This window comes from Dermacentor andersoni, chromosome 2 (assembly GCF_023375885.2).
Source record: "Dermacentor andersoni chromosome 2, qqDerAnde1_hic_scaffold, whole genome shotgun sequence".
Lineage (NCBI taxonomy): Eukaryota > Metazoa > Arthropoda > Arachnida > Ixodida > Ixodidae > Dermacentor > Dermacentor andersoni.
The window spans coordinates 107,972,589-107,996,421 of NC_092815.1; the positions used below are offsets into that span (position 1 = coordinate 107,972,589).

General features: G+C 47.8%; 1 protein-coding gene across 2 annotated transcripts in view; it reads left to right on the forward strand.

Annotated features, from left to right (window-relative positions):
• Window positions 1–23,833, forward strand: part of LOC126541410 (multiple C2 and transmembrane domain-containing protein 1-like) — a 288,393-nt gene that overhangs the window by 84,296 nt on the left and 180,264 nt on the right. The window lies entirely within an intron of this gene.

Genomic DNA, 23,833 nt, shown 5'->3' on the forward strand with positions numbered 1-23,833 from the left:
AGCGGGAGTCTTTTCTTTTGGCTCGCTAGGTGCGCCTCCATTATCTCCTCTGTGTTGCGCATGTCGAGTTCTTCTAATCGTTTGTTAAAGGCTCCTGGTGGGAAGCAGTGCAAGTTTTCTTATATTACCATTAATTGTGATTATGTACAATAGCCATACAGAAGTGTCTGCATATCACTACGCCTTTCTTTTCTGTATATATTCGTAACTATAACATTTGAAGTTATGTTTTGTTTTACCGTTCATGTCTGGTTTTAGTAAAGTCCGCCGCATTTTGTAAATTAAAGTAAGTAGGAAGCGGATATATTGCCTTGGAGTAAAGTCGCTTGAGACACAGGCGTCCAGGTAGACAACCCGATCTGAGCTGGGGCCGAATTCACGAAGCTTCTCGTTCGTAAGTGCTATTTGCCATTGGGGGCCGGCCTCCTTCTCTAATGGTATGTTCAGCATCAGGATTGGTTGAAATTTTGTCTTACGAACAATTCTAACGTCAGTGCTTTTTGCGAACGTTCAGTGAGTATTGAGAGTGGGGAACACTGCCCAATCATTGTTCCGAAATGAGTATGATTGCCATGTCAGTTGCCTTGTCATCTTGTGCTGTTTACTTGAATGATACAAAAATGTAGCAGTGCAACTTGTGACAAGGACGGAAAACTAGAAGAGAGGCAAAGACAAGCGCTCGGCAGTTTCATGAAAAATGAAGAACGAAGACCGTGTTAGAGGTTATTTCTAAGTGCCTCAACTCCGTGGAGTTTTAATAAAACTGCACTCAGGGCATTCAAACTGGCGCAGCTGAGCGTCGGGCTCTTAGGTTTGAAAACCTAAACGCCTGAGGCTAAGAGCGGTGAGCCTGACATTAATGAACTGTAGGGGAGGTGGGAAACCCGCATTCAACGTGGCACATCTGCAAGCAGCGTTGGCGTTTGTTTACACTGCTGAGCACAGTTCATCAACACGCGCGCAAGCTCTTCCTTTTTTTAATAGAGACCCCACTCAAAGGCCAGCAAGTTCCCTGAAAGGTGAGATCGAAGCTGACACTTTGTGCTCAAGAACAACCTAAGACCTAGGGAAGCCGAAGACCTTAATACATAAGCCACCAAGAGGCTTAGAGGATTACAGGAGGCAACACGCGAGAGCCTTTTGTAGAATTCCGTTCTTGCATTTTCCGCTTCGTTGCTTAACTTTCACTAACACAAGCGGCCTCTGAGCTGAGCACTGCTAAGTATTATGTTCGTAATAACACGCGGCGGAGCGATCGAGCGTGCGTGCGTGCGTGCCGCAGTCTTAGAGGCTTGGAACAGTCACGTACGACTGGTCCATTGAAGTTTAAAGTGGCGACTACATGAAACGTATTTGTGACACACTTGCGTCGCTCGGATTGAGGTGTCTATTTGGTCTCGCGCGATACATTCTAGCGTTTACCGCGGTTAAAAATGCATACCCACCACTTACACCGACAACTATAAGAAACACATTTCGGCCGTATTTGGAGCGCAGTCGCCACGTTGCGCGAAATGTTCGCGACGGTGCAGCGGCACGCCAAAAGCACATCGAAAGTGTGTCGAGCACACGTTTGCCGCGTATGGGTTACGCTGGCGAGCAAGCAGCAGCAGTTATGCCTTTCGCAGTTCGTGACGTAATTTGTATCAGTTACCAGGCCTGGCGTGTAATCTTAAGGTTGTTGCGAGGACAAACGGTTGCAGGAAATGGCGCAAACGGGAGGAGCGCGCACGCGCACATTCCTGTTCCATCCTGAAAGCGGATGCTCCCTGGCAGCACAAAGGTGTCGCGCAGTGAAACACGCTTCGGCGTAACCGGACCGCGCGAGTGTGTGGAAAGCGAAGTACTGTGGCCGGGAACGGTGATGGTGAGACGAAGGGGAAGGCGATGATTGATTCGGCCCCTGTGGTCAAGGCAGAGCACCCGCCATTAGTGAGGGAGAAGAGGTTGGAAGATGGAGCACAGGCGACAATAGATGGTAAACGGAGAATGTGGCGCTAAAGGTGAGAGAAAAAGGCGTCGCAGAAGGTAAAGCTAAGCAAAACAAATAAAGAAATGTTACTCTCCCCCACCTCTGCCTATTACTCCACGTCCATACCACCGCGCGCACACACAAACACAAGCAGGGAAGCATATACGTACACAAAGCGCAAGAAGAGGAGAGGTTGACAAAGCACAGCCGCGACCCAAATCCTCTCGGAACAAGTTTTCTTTATGCCCGCCCGTCGGTAACCGGAGGTTGAGAATGGTGAACGATGCAGTGCGCAAGATAACGACGTTGCGCCTTTGCTTCGCTGGCGATGTTGGCCGACCTTCGCGGAGGGCGAGGACACACGAGCAGAAGCAATCAAGGAGAGAGGGAGAGGGAGGAAGCACGGCGGCGCCGGTTTTCGCGAAGGCGGCCATATTGCGGGAACGACCCTTCTTGTCATTCGCCGCGCGTGCAGGGATGCAGTATACGATCGTGAGTGGGCGATCCGGCCCAGCGCAAGCCGTTGTGCTTTTGAGCGTTGTAGTGCGCTATCGCTCACAAAACATCGGCGCGCCGCACCAGAGAGAGAGAGGAAAGAAAAAAGACAAGCTTCGTGATTCATCTGAGAGTAACGGGAGCGATGTTGTAAATACTATCTGCGCCGTGCCAGCGTTTCGACACCGCGACTTTTCTTCGTGGAGCGAAGGAGAAATTGGCGTTGGGGTGACACTCCGCCCTTGCACACGTCTTGTCCCTTTCAAGTTACTGTCTTCATGCGCTGTGTGGGTTACTTCCTTACTGTCTTTTTTTTTCTATTCCACAAAATGTAGCGAGATAGTCATACCACCCGTCAGGTTTCCGAGGGACGACGCAATGGCTGAGACGCTTGGCACTGTCACAGTATCAAATTGTTGCTTTTACGGTGAAGTTGAGTTTGGTGTACACATAGCGCGCTCGACGCAAAGGCACACGTAGCTCTACGTGTGCCAGCGTCTAAGCCGTATTGTGCGTTACCAATTTCCCCAAACCATCGCGCATACAGCTGAAACGAAAAATGTTATTTGCACGGCGTGTCCCAGCTAACTTTAGTCAAGGTTTAAAGCTATGGCAATGCACTCTCGGAGGGCGCGACCAAATGCAAGTGGTTGGTTATTGTATGCAAGTCACATTCTTTTTCTGCCTATTTTTATAATTCATCAAGATTAGTTAACCAACTTCGCAAGTATTTAGGGCAGAACTTTAAGTCAGAAACTTGTAGAGCGTTCTAGGAAAAATCTAATTCGGCATTTTCTAACTTCCTAATTGTTACGTAGGCCACGGCGGTCGCATTACGATGGGGGCGGAATGTGAAGACATTCGTGTACTTAGATTTAGGTGCATGTTAAAGAAACCCAGACGGTCCAAATTTCCGGAGTCCCACACTACGGCGTGCCTCATGATCGTGGTTTCGGCACGTAAAACTCCATAATTTAATTTCAGATTTTAATTGTTACGTAATCATTTTTCCTGTTCCCTCAAAAAAGCCTGCGAGATATGGAAAATAAAAGAAAAGCACGTGCCGCACTCGCTTGCGCGTTGCGATTGCAGTGCCCTCGACCGTGCCGCTTGTGAACGAACATGGATTACAGCCTGGTGCGCTATACCGCTTAGAAGTGACACAGCAGCCACGCAGGTGTTGGCCGCGCGATTTACACCAGTGATGTGCTTGGCTCGCGGAGGTTTACGATAGCCATAATCAGAACTGGCCGCACGCCATCTCTGCTGGTGGTTCATACGCGGCACGTTTGGGAACGCTGCAATCACTGCGCGCAAGCGGGGCATGTCACGTGTTTTGTCGTTCCTTGAATTAGTTTTTTCGCAGTTCGCGGGCTTTCTTTAGGACGCAGGCAAGTGATTACGTAACGCGCAGGAAGTTAGAAAATGCTCAAGTAGGTGCTTCCTAGAACGCTCCGCAACCTTCTCCTTGGTAAGTTTGCCTCGACTTTAGTATCTGCGCAATTAGTTAATCGTTCTTAAATATTTATGCAATTAGGCAGAATACTACAACAACAACGACAACAACAAGGTAGCGTCACTTGCTCCATATACAATAGCCAACAACGTGCATTTCGTCACGTTCTCCTAGAGTGCTTCCGCATTCCTTTAAACCTCAATTAAAGTTAGATGGGCGTCCTGTATATAGTCAAGTTGATGTGAGCTGCGTCACGTATGAGCGCGCACCGATTGGTACCGGTTCATCTGCAGAAGCGTCGTCATTGTGTCGGACACCTGCAAGCGTCCTTGCGTTCTTAGCTAGTACATATAAAAAAAAAAAAACTATATATACTTACTTTTATTCGCTTTGACATGTGGGGATGCCTTGGAGCCGCCTATGATAACCGCAGTGAAATTCATCGTCTACTATACCGCATACGGGAAGCTAATTAAGTTGAGGCAGTGAACGGGATAAAAAAAAAAAAAAGCTAACCGCTTTTCACGCTTTCTGCTATCCGGGAGAACTGAACCCCGAAGTCAGTCACATACATGCTGCCCTCCTCAAGGTTGATAGAGGGCACTCAGGCTCTCAACGGGCCACGTTTGTCATGTGCACTGAGCGACAGAGTGCGAGATTTCTCGTGCGCTACATCGCACTCACGTACAGTTGTTATTTCGCGTGTTTTATTATTTTTTCTCTTTTACCCGTGTCTTTTTCTATGGCCTGTAATTTCATTCAGCCCTTTGCCACAGTACAGCATGGCTAGCTGGTCTATATGCACTTTCTTACATCACTGCCTTTCCCTCTCTCTCCATTTCCTCCTTCTCAACTGAACTTTATCTCGTGGAGACGTTATCGAAAGAAATCCGAATTTACGCTAACTTAAGTAGATTTGAGAGCTACCAACTTGCGCTTCAGTCATATTTCTCCCGCGTTGGCGAAGCGAGCGTTACGCTTTTAATCTTGAACGACTATATAGTTACTAAATATTAATTGTCGCAAAAAAAAAAAGAAGAAAACTGACGGCGTAGTTGTTATGGCGGGCGGCTGTGCTATTTCTTCGCGCACTAAACAAACTGGGATGGCTTAGGATTAAGTTGAAGCTTTTTTTTTTAAATATTGGCCCATTTTCTAGGGCAAGCACCGTGCGCTAATCTTCAGAGCACACGTTCAATCTTTTAACCAAGTCGAGTGCTTCCACTGGTAGCTAGCGCACGATCTGTTTTGGCTGCAGTGAATGCGTGGTTTTAAGTTATCTCTACGACGTCGGGACAATAAATTACTCTTGGGCGAGCGCTTTGCATTCATCTGAAAGGGGCGAGTGCTGACCATTCGTTTTCGGTGCGGAAGACGCTTCCAACGTGTCGTCTTTGAAGTTCTCGCAAAATGTTGGGGATATTTATACCCCGCAGCTAAGAGCTTCGCTCGCCGTGGTCGCGGCTGGTAACCCGAGGAAAATCGGGCCTCGAAAAAAAGAAACGCAGTTCTTTTAAGGTAATGAAAACGTGAACTTTTTGAACTCGGATAACCAGCAAAAGGCTGCAGACCAACGAATTTGGGAAACCGAACTATAACTTGCCAGCAGCCCTATTCTCGATCGATAACGTTCGAGGCTTTTCAATATAGCAGTGTGCGCTGTCTGACTAAGTCGGTGGATGTGCGTGTGAGGAAACATTTCGCACATTTCCCGCTTGAGTTCTTTTCACGTCGCCGACATATATGCCCACAAGCGCCGCTGGGTTGTTCTCACTGAGTAACGTATCAGGTAGGATTGGAAACCGCCAGCAGACGGGACTGTGATGCGGGCGAACAGATAAGGCCAAGTATAGATAGAAAAGCATACTATCTATCATCATATCATACTATCCTCTATCTTGCTTCAGCCAGTAGGCTGGTATGTTTTCTCGCGTATAGAAAGATGTATGGCATATCGTGCTTCTTTTACGTGAAAAAAAAAAGAAAAATAACGTGAATCTAAGGTTCTATTCTCGACATGCATGACGGCTGCACGGCCGCAATTATCCGTCGTGTCGACTCTCTGATTGGCTGTCGAGAGCTCACGTGCCTTGAAATTTGTACCGGGAAGCGGAAGTTTTGCAACATGCAATTTTGCGTTTTTATCAAGGTGACGAAGCGTGACGTAGGGCTGAAAATTTTATCGACTAATACGTTTTTTGAACCTTGGCAGCTATATTGCGACGTTAGTGCTTCAAAAACTTCAGAAATAAAGTGAGCGGTAGCGTGCAGAAGCCAGTGCAACGCATCTGCGATTTCGCGAATATGTGGTGGCGATCCAAGATAGGCGCCATGTCAGCTTGCTGAAGGAATATGCCGTGGGGAGCGTCACAGGAAGGGCCGTCTCGTAAACGCCAGTTTGATGTTGCGTGACGTTGCGCTGGGCCTCCATTGGGGAGATTTTCCGCCATAAATTGTGGTGCGGCGAGCCGCGCGAATTATGCAAATGAGCAGTCATATGCAGTGGCGGCCGACAGGAATGCGTATCGCTACATTTCCCCCGTCGTTTGGCGCCACGAAAATCTTTTGTTCATAACGCGCGCTCTAAAACAGAATTAACCCGCCGTGGTTGCTCAGTGGCTATGGTGTTAGGCTGCTGAGCACGAGGTCGCGAGATCGAATTCCGGCCACGGCGGCCACATTTCGATGGGGGCGAAATGCGAAAACACCCGTGTACTTAGATTTAGGTGCACGTTAAAGAAATCCAGGTGGTCGAAATTTCCGGAGTCCCCACTACGGCGTGCCTCATAATCAGAGAGTGGTTTCGGCACGTAAAACCCCATAATTTTTTTTAAAAACAAAATTACACCCTTTGGGTCGTATCTTGCCACACAACGATAAACGTCATCTGTCTTGTCCGCATTTCCTTTCTTTAACGCTCCGAGGCCGGTACTTCCAAGTAACGAATGGCATGGGCTTTATCAGTATGACATAGCATTCCCGACAGGATAGTAGCAGGCGCGGCGTTTTCAAGAAAGGAAACGCAAGCAAGGCAGATGACGGTTATCGTTGCGTGGCAGATATACACCCCAAAGGGTGTACCTTTTGTCTAAGAGTGCGTGCTCATAGTATTTGCATCGCTCTCGGGTGGTGTTGGCATTTGTGTTTTGGGCCGTCATTTCTTAAAAGAACACGGTTATACGAAATAATATTGGTTGAACATAGCAAACGTTCTGCAACGCTGTTCACTTTTCACTGCTGCGTTTGTATTATAATCGAGATTAACGCCTTTTCGCACAATCAGAAGTTATGACAACGGTGTCTTCTTAATTTATAAAAAAGGAATGGATGGCAGGCGGCGCCTTGAAATTCCCTCAGCGGTGAGAGTAACCAGCGAAGTGAACAAGAGATGGCAGCGCCGGCGCTTGTGTCGCGCAAGCGGATACCTTTGGCGCGCGCAACGCTATCGGTGATATTCGGCCGTGTCTCAGCCAGCCGAGTCGGGCTGCGTCAATTGCGCTTCGCAAGGTAGCGATCACGTGGCCTAGAACGTGCGCGCATCACCACTGGCAGGTCGCGTATATTGTCTCAAGGAAGAAAACAAGTGCGTTGGCGCCAACATACGATGACTCATTCCATTTCCCGGAGATACGCATCCTAACTAATGAAGCAGATGACGGCTTGTACGCAGCAGACGACTGAAGCGAGAAGCGTTTTCTACGGAATAATCAAGCGCTTTGAGCTATAGCTGCTCTATTTTTACTGCGGAGGAAAAATGTGTTGCTTTTCCGAGAACCTTACGTTCAGTTCCTTCATTTCAGTTTCTTAGGCAAAACGTCAAATCGGCGTCACGTTGCGAAAGCAAAATGGGGCCATCGGCGCCATTTTATTCGCGTCGCGTCTACGTCACGCATCGAAGAAAATGGCGGAATGTCCAGAATAGCGCCCCTGCTGTCTGAAGATGATGCAAGCCTCTGGCGCTGCGGTGAGTTGGGATGGCGTATCTTCAGCTATAGCAGCTGGCGCCAGCATGACGCGGCCTCTTTTGCTTCGGTCCACGCGCCTCGGACGGTCGTCTCTCGCGCCATAAAGCACGCCGTTTCCATTCTGTCTGTCCGCGCTCTGTGTATGCGATTTGGCGCGTCGCTTTAATATGCCGCCGGCGTTGTCTTGACCGGCCTGTTGGGTACACTTACTGGTAGAAATGCAATTATGCTTCTGGTGCAGATGTGCAAGGGTACTTTTGAACGTACCCTTGCGATATATAAGCGTACACTTATATATCGCAGGACAGAAGGCAAGGAAGTCAGCTACAACCTGACGAAAGAAGGAAAAAAAAAAAAACAGAACGCGCGCGCGCACGTAGGCACGCTAAAGACGTGGAGTCTAGCGTCCCTGTATATGCTCCCGCAGGGAGAAGAGTTGCGCATAGGTCCGCCGTTGTGTTCCAGCTCTGCAGTGAAACAATTCCTCGCGCGCGCAGGAGGCAAATGCCGCGGGGTGTTCCATTTGCTTCCATTGCTGCTGGTCGCCAGCTACATGCGGCCATTGTTCGCAAGCGCTGAGCAAGATGACACTTTTTAATGCAAGCTTGGCTCGAACGATTGGCGCAGCCGGAAGGGTGCCAGCCCCCCCAAATTTTTAGTTTGTATGTGCATATATACACGCACATATACAAACACGCACGAACGTACATATAGGAGTAGGGCCCCCCTCGACGCCTCGAAATAAAATCCTGACTACGCCCGTGGCTCGAACAGCTGAAAAGTTCGCGTGCAAACGCGCATTACCTTGCAACAAAAAGCGGTGCAATGTTTTTCACCATGCATGTGAAACTTTCTCGCGGCGTGTGGAAGGCAAGAAATGTTTTAAAGGGTGTTTAAAGAAAACTTCACACACGTGTGGTGGACAATTATGTGTGTACATTTTGGCTGCCGAAACCAGGCGAATAATGATCGTCGCCAAGAGAACTGTCGTGCCTGCAGTTATGTCAGTTACCGTTAATTAGCTGCTGCACGTTTTTGATATATGCGGTACAGAAACGTAGATTTAAACGCATTTCAAATGTTCACATGCGCACGTTTTATGCAAAGCTTACTTTAACGATTCATACCGCAAGCTTAAGAGCTGCTTCGTAGCAGCAAATCTGCAAGTGGAAGAAAACTCAAGATGGGCGAGCTTCTAGATCAAATTTATTTCGTACAAGGGAAGGGATGAGCAATGGCTGGTGGCAGCAGGGGTTGAGTGCTGGTTCTCGGAACCTTGGGGGTGGGGGGGCACACTTCAAAGCCACTGTAAAGGCAACAAGTGATTAAGAGTAACAACAGGTTATTTTTATTGCACTAATCACATAAGATGGCAAACTTGCAATGTAATTATTCACACATTGCAGACTCTAATATGACAACACATCTTTCTTTATTTCTTCATACTACTCCGATTAATTTACTATAAAACAGCGCTTATTACACGTACAAAAATAATTTCACATTCCTCACGTCGACTAAGGCTGAACGAACAAGCAACATATTGCGGGTGGTAAATGCTGAAGCTATCACAGCTGTCTCATCAGCGGGAGCGCACGATCTTTTCGCTTACTGCAAAACAATGAACACCAGTACATGAATCGACCTTACATGAAAAATCAGCATGCCGAAAAAAAAAAGACAGTAGACAAAAACCAGGGTGAAGCGGGCAAATTGCACCTGCTAGTATTTACTCTGTTTTGAACACACTGTTCTAAAGTCGCATAGTCAGAACAACCACACAAGCGACACAGTTAATTGGGCGAGTTGGTAAGTTAACATTCTTGGCGTCTACGTGCAGCGCGACACAGACGTGTCGTCCTTTGTTTGTGCCGCGTCTGTGTCGCGCTACACATATACACCAAAAATTGCACAAGTCAACAACCTCTCATGCCAGGTGTACGCATGTCAGCGTGTACAGGAGTGTTTTTTTTTTTTTTATTGAAGTGAATGTTAGGAGAGGTTGGCGCCTTTATGTGGTGGCACCGGCTACTCCTTGTCACTTGGCAGACGAAACAAATTTGCGCAAAAAGGGAGATAGCGACACTAAATATAACACTCAGTAGAACACCGGATCAGTAAAAAATATACAGTCCAACAGTACATGAGTCGCAAAGTTCTGTGCATGAGTTCAGTCCACGTACGCATATATGAAGTCCGATGTTTTGAACAGCCAAAACACACAACACTTGTAATACACTCCAAGTACAGGACAGGATTATACGTATTGCGTAAAAGTTGCGATCACCACATAAACCAACTATGCACCACGGACAACGTTTATGTAACTCATTTAGCGTATTCGGATCATCCAATACTTAATATTTTCCCAAAATGTTGGTCTCCTCTAAAAGCTTTTTCAGAGCAAGAAGCGCTCTTTTTTGAAGGCTTTCAGTTGCCCATGGGCCAAGTATCTTTTTTAGAGTGAATGGTCTTCTGTCTAATATAAACCAATTAGCTTGCAGTACCGCTCTTTGTGTATCGTATTTCGAGCACTCGAGAAGAGGATGATGCACATCTTCGTCTGGATGGCCACAAGAACACTGCGGACTAGAGACACGTTTTATTCTGTACAAGAAGTGTCTCGTAAATGCAGTACCAAGACGCAGCCGGTGTACCAAAGTTTCAAATTTTCTGTTGTCTCTTAGAGTTTCCGGCATTGATAAGTTTATATATGGGTCTATTGAGTATAACTCCGAGTTTATGAGTGCGTTATGAACTTGTAGTAGCGAAGAGACTGATCCCCCCCACGTTGTGCCTGCGAGTCGCCGAAGTACGTTTATTTCTGCATTGGTCTGTTTTTCAATTGCGCGGATGTGTGAAGCCCATGTAAGTTGGCGGTCAAGAATAACTCCAAGAAATTTATGCTCTTTCACAAACATCAGAGCTTGCCCGTTAAGCCTAAGTTGGAAATTAATCAACTGTCGTCTAGTGAAAGGAAGTACGGCTGTCTTTGCGTATGAAAGACTCATGCCTCTTTCTTTTAAAAAGGTGTCGATGCTATCAAGGCCCTCTTGCAGCGTTGTTTGAATGTCTTGTATATTAGAACCAGAGGCCCATATGCAGATGTCATCTGCGTACAGAGAATACCGTAGACCAGACAGGAGCTTTTGTGGCAAGGCTGCCATGACACAATTGAATAAAAACGGACTAAGAACACTGCCCTGCGGAACGCCCTGCGTGATGCTGTGATAATTACTTTCTCCTTCTATTGTTTCCATAAATATTTTTCTATCTTTCAAGAAGTTTGACACCCATCGCAGCGTTCGACCGTGTAGGCCAAGCTGTAACATACCAGCAAGAACGTGTATGTGACTTACAGTGTCGAATGCTCTTTGAATGTCTAAGAATACTGCTACTGTCACATTTCCGCAGCTTCGTTCATGTTCGACGTATGTGGCAATATCTAATACTGCATCCATTGTACAACGATTTTGTCGAAAACCGGTCATGTGGTCGGAAAACACATGTGTGTGTTCACACCACCATTGCAGTCGACTGTCTATCATCTTCTCCATTAGCTTGGAAAAACAGCTTGTGAGACTGACGGGTCGGTAGGAGTCAAGACAAAGTGGAGTCTTTCCTGGTTTTAGCACTGGAATTACCCGAGCTAATTTCCATGAATCCGGTAGAGTCTCTCTTATCCAGATATCATTAAATATCTCCAAAACAGTCATTCTTCCTACTGGACCTAGGTTCTTTAACATCACGTACGTAACACCATCTGGGCCTGCGGTTGTCTTTGTACGGCATGACGAAAGAGCACTTTTCAATTCATTTAAACTAAACTCACAATCAAGTTGTGGATGTTGTGACATAAAGCACGCACGAAGCTTCTGTTCTGCTAGTGTTGTCGAACTTGCAAATTGTAGGCAAGTAAACGGAATTCCTGGTCTGGATATAAGTTGACAAAATTCATCAGCAACAGATGTTTCCGGAGTGCTTCGAGCTACGGCAAGGGCTCGAAAGGGATGGCTCTGGGTAACTGGACCACTAAAAGATCGGACAATGGACCATATTCTGGGAACTGGAGTAAACGGAGACAACGACGCGCAGTATTCTCGCCATTTTCTTGTACCTAATTTTTGTAAGCGTCTGCGCGAAGTTGACTGAACTTTCTGTGCCATTTTGTAGTCGTCCAGCTTTCCACTGCGGTGGTAAGCCCGTTCTGCGCGCCTTCTAATTGCTCTTAGGCATTCATATTCGCCGTCGACTGCAGCGTATTCATTTGGAACAATGACTTGCTTTGTGCAGTTCTTGTAGGACTCACACAATGTTACTCGAGATAAATGCTGCTTTAGTGTAAACAAGCCGAACGCACCTCGAATATCCTGCTGGTCCCTTTCGGAGTCGGCCGGTCTCGTCCGTCCACACGGCACCATGTAAAAAACTTTGCCACATTCCGCGCGATTTGTGCAGTTTGGTGCGCTGCAACCCGTCATACTGGAATACAAGTGTCAAAATGATGTGCTTCGTAGCACTTCACCAAAGTCATTAACTTAATATCGTCGAATACCGTACCTGCAACCCGGAGCCGATCGTTGCTGCGCACGCTCGACGGTCCCTAATTGCAATTTCGATGGCACTGACGGAAATAAGTCGGCGCCATATCCGTAAAGTTGGCTTCGCAGCGGCGCAGTTGATCGTTTGACGTCATTTTGCCCCACGTGATAGTGCTCGGCGAATAGCGGTGCGAGCGGCGCCGGAAATGTTATGCGCAACTCTGCTCCCCGCGGGAGCTTACACAGGAACACTATAGTGGAGTCCCACGCACGCTCAAGCGCATTCACTGCTATTATTTGACGCACACGGGAAAACCCTGGCAAACGTGTGCGAGAGATTAAAATTACCTGAAAATACGGCCCTTTAATAAAACAAAAATCTGCCTTCGCCGGCATCTATCTATCTATCTATCTATCTATCTATCTATCTATCTATCTATCTATCTATCTATCTATCTATCTATCTATCTATCTATCTATCTATCTATCTATCTATCTGTCTATCTGTCTGTCTATCTATCTATCTATCTATCTATCTATCTATCTATCTATCTATCTATCTATCTATCTATCTATCTATCTATCTATCTATCTATCTATCTATCTATCTATCTGTCTGTCTATCTATCTATCTATCTATCTATCTATCTATCTATCTATCTATCTATCTATCTATCTATCTATCTATCTATCTATCTATCTATCTATCTATCTATCTATCTATCTATCTATCTATCTATCTATCTATCTATCTATCTATCTGTCTGTCTGTCTGTCTGTCTGTCTGTCTGTCTGTCTGTCTGTCTGTCTGTCTGTCTGTCTGTCTGTCTGTCTGTCTGTCTGTCTGTCTGTCTGTCTGTCTGTCTGTCTGTCTGTCTGTCTGTCTGTCTGTCTGTCTGTCTGTCTGTCTGTCTGTCTGTCTGTCTGTCTGTCTGTCTGTCTGTCTGTCTGTCTGTCTGTCTGTCTGTCTGTCTGTCTGTCTGTCTGTCTGTCTGTCTGTCTGTCTGTCTGTCTGTCTGTCTGTCTGTCTGTCTGTCTGTCTGTCTGTCTGTCTGTCTGTCTGTCTGTCTGTCTGTCTGTCTGTCTGTCTGTCTGTCTGTCTGTCTGTCTGTCTGTCTGTCTGTCTGTCTGTCTGTCTGTCTGTCTGTCTGTCTGTCTGTCTGTCTGTCTGTCTGTCTGTCTGTCTGTCTGTCTGTCTGTCTGTCTGTCTGTCTGTCTGTCTGTCTGTCTGTCTGTCTGTCTGTCTGTCTGTCTGTCTGTCTGTCTGTCTGTCTGTCTGTCTGTCTGTCTGTCTGTCTGTCTGTCTGTCTGTCTGTCTGTCTGTCTGTCTGTCTGTCTGTCTGTCTGTCTGTCTGTCTGTCTGTCTGTCTGTCTGTCTGTCTGTCTGTCTGTCTGTCTGTCTGTCTGTCTGTCTGTCTGTCTGTCTGTCTGTCTGTCTGTCTGTCTGTCTGTCTGTCTGTCTGTCTGTCTGTCTGTCTGTCTGTCTGTCTGTCTGTCTGTCTGTCTGTCTGTCTGTCTGTCTGTCTGTCTGTCTGTCTGTCTGTCTGTCTGTCTGTCTGTCTGTCTGTCTGTCTGTCTGTCTGTCTGTCTGTCTGTCTGTCTGTCTGTCTGTCTGTCTGTCTGTCTGTCTGTCTGTCTGTCTGTCTGTCTGTCTGTCTGTCTGTCTGTCTGTCTGTCTGTCTGTCTGTCTGTCTGTCTGTCTGTCTGTCTGTCTGTCTGTCTGTCTGTCTGTCTGTCTGTCTGTCTGTCTGTCTGTCTGTCTGTCTGTCTGTCTGTCTGTCTGTCTGTCTGTCTGTCTGTCTGTCTGTCTGTCTGTCTGTCTGTCTGTCTGTCTGTCTGTCTGTCTGTCTGTCTGTCTGTCTGTCTGTCTGTCTGTCTGTCTGTCTGTCTGTCTGTCTGTCTGTCTGTCTGTCTGTCTGTCTGTCTGTCTGTCTATCTGTCTATCTGTCTATCTATCTATCTGTCTATCTATCTATCTGTCTATCTGTCTATCTATCTATCTGTCTATCTATCTATCTAAATAATTAACTAAATTCCGCGGGTAGCACTGAAATCTTGCAGCAGATTTTATTTTGATTATTGTGCGCTCGCTGCACACTTAAAATGTTTGCGGACGCGCGTAGACGAAGTGTAGTCACTTCATTAACTGAATCGAAAAATACCGTGTCGATGCATCGCAACAACTGTCACGATGGCACAGTCAAATTCGATGCACATGTTCAAGGACGCTGCCAGATTGCAGTGGTCCAATGAGTGCTGGAGGAAGCACCTTCCTATATAGTGTTCAAGAGCTCATATAATTCGTTCTTCCAGGCGCGTACATTGATCTTGTCATTATCTGTGTTGCTCGTCATTTAAGGCCCCTTTTTCCACGAAGCAGGCAGAAGGTTGAAGTTACGTATCGAATCCAATACTGATGGGGACAATGCTTTGTATCTCTTAGTATCGTTGGGAGAAAACCAAGATAAGGGTGAAGGGGAAGGGGTGCAGGGGGAGTTGGCAGATATCCGAAGTTGATGCTCGGAACTGAGCACCTTCCGTTTCCACACGACGGCGAGGAAGAAACTGGGATTGTTGCAACTCGTGCCAATAGCTTAATTGTTGAGCGCTCACGCAGTAGTTGATTGCATTCTAGTGCTGACGCGTGAGAGCCGTGCGCAGCACTCGGCAGTTTGTGCCGTGGTTTTGCACACTGCGCGCAACCTAAAGGAAGGAGAAGAAAAAAAAGAAGCTAGTTTTAGAGCACGTCGTTGAACAAGTGATTGTGACACGCGCGCTTCTACGTCGCAGGCCTGTCGACGCGGAGCTGTATTGTGTGGATGCTCATTAGGGCTTTGCGTTGGAGGCGGTTCTTTGAATAGATATACGAAACGGGGAGAAAGGCAGGGTGGTCTCTATAATAACGAGGATACATCACTCACAGTTTGCCACTATAGCTGCGCGTCGTCTGAAAGCCTGTTGTTTATCAGTTTACGATCGTCTCGGGTAATTTGCTGATTAGGGGACCTGCCAGGATTTAAAGGCAAAGCGTTTAAGCAAAAACAAAAGAGAAAAGCCGTGTAATACTTTTTTTAAAAGGTCTGTGCATTGAAGACGCTTTGTGCAATGGAGCTGCAACTACTGATAGATTGCGTGCGAGCTATGAAGTAAGAACCGCGCAATGAAACGCGAACAAAATGAAGACACAAACGACAGAGTATTCAACAGTCCCCTTCGTACACGTTTCATTGCGCATCTTTCTTTTTTACTTGCAGCTAATATGCACTAACCGGTCCGCCGCAACGTTTCATTGGAGCGAATGGTGTCGGTCTTTGTTTCGAACGGCTGCTGAATATAGATCCTTACTATAACTCCCTCACACACAGACACACGTAAATTAAATTATGGGGTTTTACGCGCCGTGACCGGGATCTGATTACGAGGCACGCCGTAGTGGTGGGGGACTCCGGATGAGCTTTTTTTTACCTCCTGGGTTCCTTAACGTGCACGTAATTTAGGTACGCGAGTGGTTTTGCATTTCGCTCCCATCCAAATGTGGCCGCCGCCGGGATCGAACCCGCGACCTCGAGCTTAGCAGCGCGGTTCCAGATAGCCACCAAGCTATGAACCGCGGCGGTTCCCGCAGGCACTCAGTGTCGCAGAGGAACTAAGATCCGTCCGAGCAAGCCTCCTAACCAAAAAGTTATGGAGCAAGGTGTTATCATGCCGCGTGGCCCTAATTTACATGTTAGGGCCTTTATTTTCTGCAAAGGTATTGCCTATTTGGCCACGTTTTGTTCTAAGCCCATATCTCACTGTCTCTCAGAGTGTTCGACGGTAAATACTTTATAGAAGATATGTGACTGCATATATCGGCAAGCATTCAGAGGGTGACTTGTGGCACATATGTTGTCCAGCGCGCGTGGCTTTCCCATAAGTGAATAGGCATTTGTACGCTTTGCGTTCCCAAAGTTATAGGGGCCGCATACCGCCTGGCTTGCAGAAAGACGCAAGAAGAGTACAAAAGAACGCCAAGGGCATAGAAAGGATCTTGGGTTCTTGCGTACGCAAAGTCCGCTTCTGTACGATATCTCTAAAACTCCCCAATAGCAACCAAAAAGAACCAGTGGGAGGTTTTACTACAATTTATTTACGATATGCACAGGCATCGTCGTACTTGAAGCATAACTTTCTCCAGGCGTCACTGTACGTACCCAGTAATTAACGGCAGCCTACTTCTCCAGATTGGCCGAGGTGACGCGGTCAACTCTCCCACGCGGAAATTGGCGTACGCGCAGTGTCTGGGAGGCAGTGGTAGAGAAAGAGCAGACAGAAGGGGCGAGGAAGCCAATACCGAAGCGTATATATAAGCACATCTCGCGATGGGATTACACGCCTGCCTGCCTGTACCGGCTTGCCAAGCATGCACGCGCGCATAGACATCGACAACAAGAAGCGCGACATTCCGGAGAAGGGCTGTCACTCGCACGGCCGAGTTCGCTGGAGGCAATTTCCCTGGAGGCCAAAGTCAAATTTGCTGATCAGTATACGTACGGTCACTCTTGGCAATGGCTTCCTTTCTTTTTTTTTTACTTTTGACTTACGCGCGTATAGGCTCGCCCGCGTCAGAGAGTGTGGTATCTTCCTGGCGCGACACGAAACTTGACGCTTTCTATGTCACCCAGCCGCACATAATGTGGTTATGCGGCTTCGCTGCGCGTCTGATGTGCGCGTCCTTGGTCACGTGAGCGGCTGACGAGCGCTACACGGGGAGCAGCGTAGCGCGACGCGAAGTTTGTGCTCCGGCAACGAGTGCGGCATCACGTACGGTGGCGTTTGCTTGCCTTTGATTTGCGCGTTCCCGAATTTATTCTCTTCGCCTGCATGTTCTTCGATCGGAGCTCATCAACCGGAACTTTAACCGGCAGCTGAAACTAATTCTGGGTAAAGAGACACAATATAGCGACGCTAAGTAAACTTAGACTAGTAACACATTCTTTAAAATCTCTTACTTTCGTTTATTTGACAGGAGAAAGTATAGTAATTTTCAACAGACTGGACGTCTAACTATCAATATCTGAATTTCTCGCCGAACTGTGAACGCCTTTGCGCCAGTGTGACGTCACAGATTCCAAAGCACTTTTTTCGCGTACTTGGACCGTTCTGGCAAAACTCGGCTATGTAGGGCTTCTTTACAGACAAACGATAAAACTATAAATTCGAGTGCATGCCGCCGAAATTCTTGACCTTACAAGCCGCGAAACGCACAATGCGGTGCATATATGTCGCGACAAGAAATGTCGTCTTGAGTGCCAAATGGACTTGCACGATTTGTGATGCTCCGTTGACGCATACGCGGCGTCTGATGTGCAGCGCCTTGTCCTTCAAAACAGCTGCGGGTCTTGGTTTCGTTGTTTACATACACGGCTCACAAATTGGCCTTCTATAGGAACGCTTTAGCCAAAGTTCATTTCGTGATGTAGAAATGTCAGCATTTCTCGTCGTCGTCTCACCTGTAAATGTCATTATTAGGTTTACTTGCACATCTGAAAATTTGGATTCCTTTACGCCCCCGCCCCTCCGCCCGATCTTCTCTAGAATCGTTTAATACCTTTCTCTGTACGGATTATAGCGTGTCGGTGGTCATATGGGCGCCGGAAGAAATAGCTACGACCGTACAAGGAAGACCATCTGTCTCTTTGTCTCGATCGGAGAACGGCGACCTGGTGCAGCGAACTTTAGAGCGGCGTCGCCATTTTTTTTTTTTGCATGTGCGTGTGTGCATATGTGTTTTAGCGTCTTTCCGTGCTTGTACCAAGCCTCCTCTCACAGATGAGGCAGGTGCGTTCGTGGTTTCGCCGCGAACAGAGTGAGCGCGCCGGCATCTACGACTCAAGTACGAGGTCGCACACCATCGGTAACGGGCTTCGCTCATCTTCTCGGAGGTATGGGAGCAACGCCGCAGCGCCGACGGATGTCGTCGTTTCGTACGTGGTCAAAGCGAGTGGTGCCGCAGCCCAGCAATTTTGGCTTCGTGACGGCAAGGTGGCGTCCGATCTCCCTGGTGGCGGGCCAGCAGTCGCAGCGCCACACAGCGCGACGGACAGGTCAGAATTTACTGTGTAGTATACGTCCGGAGCTTAAACTGGGCGGCTAACAAAGAAGTTCGAGAGGACAATAAGGACCGCGCTACGAGTGATGGTACAAAAAAGAAAATTGTAGGCGTAACGTTACGGGAAGACAGCGGTGTGGAGTAGATAGAAAACGGGCGGCAGATGAAATTCTAGACGCGAAGAAGTGGAATAGGGCAGCTCACTTGATGCGTAGAATGGTGGCCTATACTCTAATTACAGAAGAGATGCTATATAACGAAAGGGAAACGCCGCCGAGGTCGGCACATGGTTTGGCGGTGCGGTGAAGATGGGGAAATTCGTATGTGTACGTAGAGTGAAGTCAGCTGACCCGAGGCATGCATATATACGTGGAGCCGTAAAAATAGGCTGACAGTGGGCCTTTTTCAATTTAGGGCGTTCCGGCAGCCCGACGGCAGCCCGAGGATTCCCATCAGGCAAGATGCGACGTCAAGCTGGCGTCATTGTCACGTGGTACTACGAGTACTGCGTCGTTTGTTAGACAGTTGCAGAATCTCTTATCCACTTTCGTATTTAAGAATCGGTAAATATGAGCAGACATTATTTAAACGGGGCCTATATTGTGGTGAGCTTACCGACTCGCGACCCCGACTTCCCAAATGAAAAAAAAAATACTTTAGTGTACCCTGTGGAACGAGATTTCCTGCGCGATCGCCGAATGACTGCGATATCCGCGACAACTCATGTAGTTTAATTCACTTTCCGTAAAAGCTTAAAAAAATGTATTACCTTTATTTTGCCCACTGCATGCCGGCTTGATTCTTTCATTTTTAGCCGGTATCCGTTCTATCCGAAAAGGAGCAGCCTGCGACACTTAAGGGCGTCAACTTCTGGTAAATATCACGTAACAAAAATAATAAAGAAATATCTACCAGCCCGACCCGAGTTCGTGTGGTGCACGCACCCGTGGCACGCAGGCGTCGCAGAGCGCGGCGCGTGCATTCCCGCGAGATAGATCGCAGCCGTAAAAAAACCTGGCTTATATTGTAGCACTCTCCAACGAAGCACACTAAACAAACTGGTTTATTGCGGGCGAACTCGTACCCGGAAACTCAGCACTAAAGCACTTTCACACAATTTAGAAGCAGAGATAACAGGAACCTATTGAACGGTGAACCACGTCTCCACAACGAACACACTTTCACGCGCCCCGAGGACCAGGAGCCGTGAGCGTGACTTCTCATTGGGCGGGGGACTCGCGTGTTGCCGTGTGCGCGCGCACGAGAGACACTCGCCGTCCCGCCATCCGCGAGGCGTTGCTGGCGCTCTTCTACGTAATGGCGATGCGGTGAGGCCCTTGGAAGGGTGTACCTCGCGAGAGTGCTGGCAACATGGCGTGTGGAGAGCTCTCTGCGGGAATACGCTTAAATATATGCTAACACCGCATATCCCCGGCCATACCTCGACCGGTTACCGTAATAATGTTCTTATACGCACTTGGACGGGTATAAACTCGGTTCGGGGCACGACAATAAATCCCGGGGAGTTCTCAACCAACACGCGCCTGACGACGCGTAAATGGTTCGGCGGAAGTGAAAATTGCCGCCCTATAGCGTGACTGAAAATACAGCGCTTTCGCGAGACGGGCACTCATCGCCATGCGGCACCGCCGTTCCAGATCGATGGTCGTCGGAACGTGCTTCGGTTCGAGCCCGTTCTGACGGCACGCCGAGCGGGGCAGAGCGGGGCGCGTTCGACGCATCGAGATTACCGCGTAGTCGCGATTGCCTGTAGCGGCACGGAGAGGCGATTGAGTCTCCGAGAGTGCAAGTGCGTGCGGCACGGTGAACGTTGTGGTTGTGCGAGTCGATTGTCTGAAGCTTCACTGATTGCCGTTTCATTTAATAATTGGTAATAATACGACGACGACGACGACGACGACGACGACGACAACGACAACGACAACGACAACAACAACAACAACAACAAGAACAACATAAAATCACGGCAACGTACACACACCACGCATATGCAAAAAATAGAAACGAATGCAAGCGCCGGTTGCAATGCCTGTGGTCGTGAATAAACTGGGGAACATCTCCTTCGGTGCTACGGTCCGTCCTTAGAACATTTGAATTTCAATTTCAATTTATTTATTTATTTCAATATTTATTTGCAGCAAACACCAGCAAAGGCAACGCTCCGGGTGACCAGGAAAAAAAGCGTTTATGACGGCTCGAGGAGACAGCTTGAACAGATGAGAGGGTTTGCACTCCGCCCTGTTCTCAACAAGCTAGACGGAAGCCCTTTCTTACCGAACTATATTTTAGGGACCATAGTGCCGCGCATCACAACTATATACGAAAGGCCACAATACTGCAACTCCCGAAGCCAGCTAGACCGAGTGACCGTCTGTGATACATGCGCCGAGAATTGTCATTATTACACCGGTGGCTCAAGTGCGCAGATAGGGCGCAGCCCTGGCTAACCTCCCTGCCTTTCATTAATTGTGACCCGCCGTGGTTGCTCAGTGGCTATGGTGTTGGGCTGCTGAGCACGAGGTCGCGGGATCGAATCCCGGCCACGGCGGCCGCATTTCGATGGGGGCGAAATGCGAAAACACCCGTGTACTTAGATTTAGGTGCACGTTAAAGAACCCCATGTAGTCAAAATTTCCGGAGCCCTCCACTACGGCGTGCCTCATAATCAGAGAGTGGTTTTGGCACGTAAAGCCCCATAATTTTAATTTTTTTCATTAATTGTGCTTCTCTATTGGATTGGATACACTTTATTAAAGGTCCTGCAGGACGCGCGTCAGCGCGCAGCGGGCGCCTCCTGTCAGGATTGGGGGCTCAATCCCATCGCTCGTGATCCGTTGTCAAGGTTGGAGTCGGGCATGAATTAGAAGGTAACTGGCCCATGCCGACGTCCAACTTATCCACGCTGAGGACATTGATGAAGGGAAGGACTGCTTCTCATCGAGAACGAGGAATATGTATGGTTTATTTACAGTATTTATATCAGTCTAACATGACTGTTTGAGAAAGTACATCAGTCTAACATGACTGCTTGAGAGAGAGTGTCCTGAGCAGCCGCACAACAGCGGTTTTTAAACACTCGGTCCTCTCCCGATACAAGGTGATGCGAACGTTTGTTTCGTCGTCGCAAATTAGCCGCCTCTCCGCGGCACGGTTTACACACACGCACAAAGACACAGGTGCGAAGGGCCGGAGCCAACGTCAGAGGGGCCCCGTAGAACTCGGAGCCATTCCGAGTAGCGCGTTGTCTTGCGTCTTGGCCGGTGCGTGGGAAGCAGCGTAAAACGGCGTTCCCGCGGCAACTCGCGCACCCGTAGCAGATCACGTCCGCGTTGGGGAGTTTGGGAACAATAGTTGTCCCGCCGAACTCATTCCGTCACAACGGCGATGAGGCTAGAGGTTGGCGGCGGTTTCAGCACAAAGCCTGCTTCATCGAACGCATCATAGCTGAAGCGACGGAGAGTGGGGGATGCGCGTCTTGTTTCCCGACACAAAGTCGATTTAGTCACGCTGTGGCTAGAGGTTGGCGGCGATGCTCCCGAGATGTTGCTTCCACAGTCGCAACGGGTTGGCAAAACTTTGCACTGCAGCTGGCCGTTCTTAACACTACATAAAAGCTTTTCCGAGCGTGAAAGAAGCCCACGAATACACGCCGAGTGCCTCGAGCGGCCAGTCGCGCTCCAATTTCGCGTGCATTTGCGGGCTTCTTTCACGCTCAGAAAAACACTTTTATGTAGCACGTACTGAGCAACAGAAAGCTGTATCGGGAGTTTTTCATGTCGCTCTACAATTTTCTTATTGACACTTTTAATCTAATTATAATATTCGAGAAGCTGATTAATTAATTATACTAATTATCTAATTAGGCGGAAGGAAAAAGATAGTTTGAGTATCTCCAAGCGATGGCAAACGACGTTAGCTTGGTTCGGTCCAGCTACGTGGCATTCGCATATTTTTAAAGTGGCTAAAGATATAGCTGGGACACCCTGTATAACCCTCGTACGGCGCACCAACAAAGTGGCGCAAATAAGCGCACCTCCTGTTCTGCGTAACAAAAAATAACCAAATTCCTACATAGAACCTAACAAATAATGTGGACTCACAGGTATCTCTAAAGCACACGGATTTGTTGGTGGAATAGTGCATAAAAACAAACATTGCATGATATTGCACGTTGCACTGGATGAAAGTAAACCAAATTCTGCTCATTGCCGTTAGTTGTACAGGATTTAAATAGCCGCTTCACGGAAGCTCCTCTTTATGTAGATTCCAACGTGCGAGTTTAATCTGCATATTTCTGTTATATCAGCAATGGTGATGACGGCGCTAATTTTTGTCAGCTTTCGAGATACTGTGGCTCAAGGCACACGTTATATTCTTATTGAGGTTTGGGCACTGCGGGGCATTCGCTGTGAGCACCGGAGCTCCTTTTTTGAGGACTACACTTTTCTCCAACACCGTTACGGATGCCGGCAATGCTTTCGGCACACACTGTTTGGCTATACAGAACAGTCCTGGCGAGCTCTATTGCTCAAAAAAAAAAAAAAAAAAAGAGACGCGTAAGCACCGAGAAGTCGTCCGTTATAGAAAAGGACGTGCTTTAGCTAAGCGAAGGCATTTCAAACGTTATCACAGAAAGCGTGCTTAGATAACTGGATAGTTATGTGCCCGGAGCACTTACAGCTCCATCTTGTTCTATTTCAGGGTTTTCAGGGGGGCCATAACTAAAGAAAATCTTCATCATTATGACTATACGTTTATGAGAATTTCCCCACGAGTGCTGACACAAGCTCGTGGAGCTGAGGCAGTGTACAGTAAAAAAAAGAAATGCAATTTCGTCGACGAGAGGCGGATGTGTTTTTTACTGCGCGAGCGGCGCAGTTTCCGTACGGTCTCGGCCATAAATGTTTTCCCGACGGAACTTCCGTAAAATATAGGCGTCTTTTGCAGTTATTTCACTTTCTGCAAAATTAACTCCGGACGTTCCCCATAGAAAAAAAAAGAGAAATAATAATTAAAAAAGAAAGAAGTAGAAAAGAAAACCTCTAGAGCCTCTATAGTTGTTCACGTGATCGAGTTAAGGACCTTCCGAGTGTAGGCCGCCTCCCCCTCTCCCATCTGCTCCGTCGCGTATCAGGTCGTGCATACTCGCATTTTCAGACTTCTCTCGACCTCATTTAGCTTTCGTTCTGCGTTTATTTATCTTCGCATCTCGCTTCCTCGTTATAACGAAGTTTAGCAGAGGCGCAATGTACGGCACTTAATGGGCTTCACGCAGGGGCTGTATATATATAG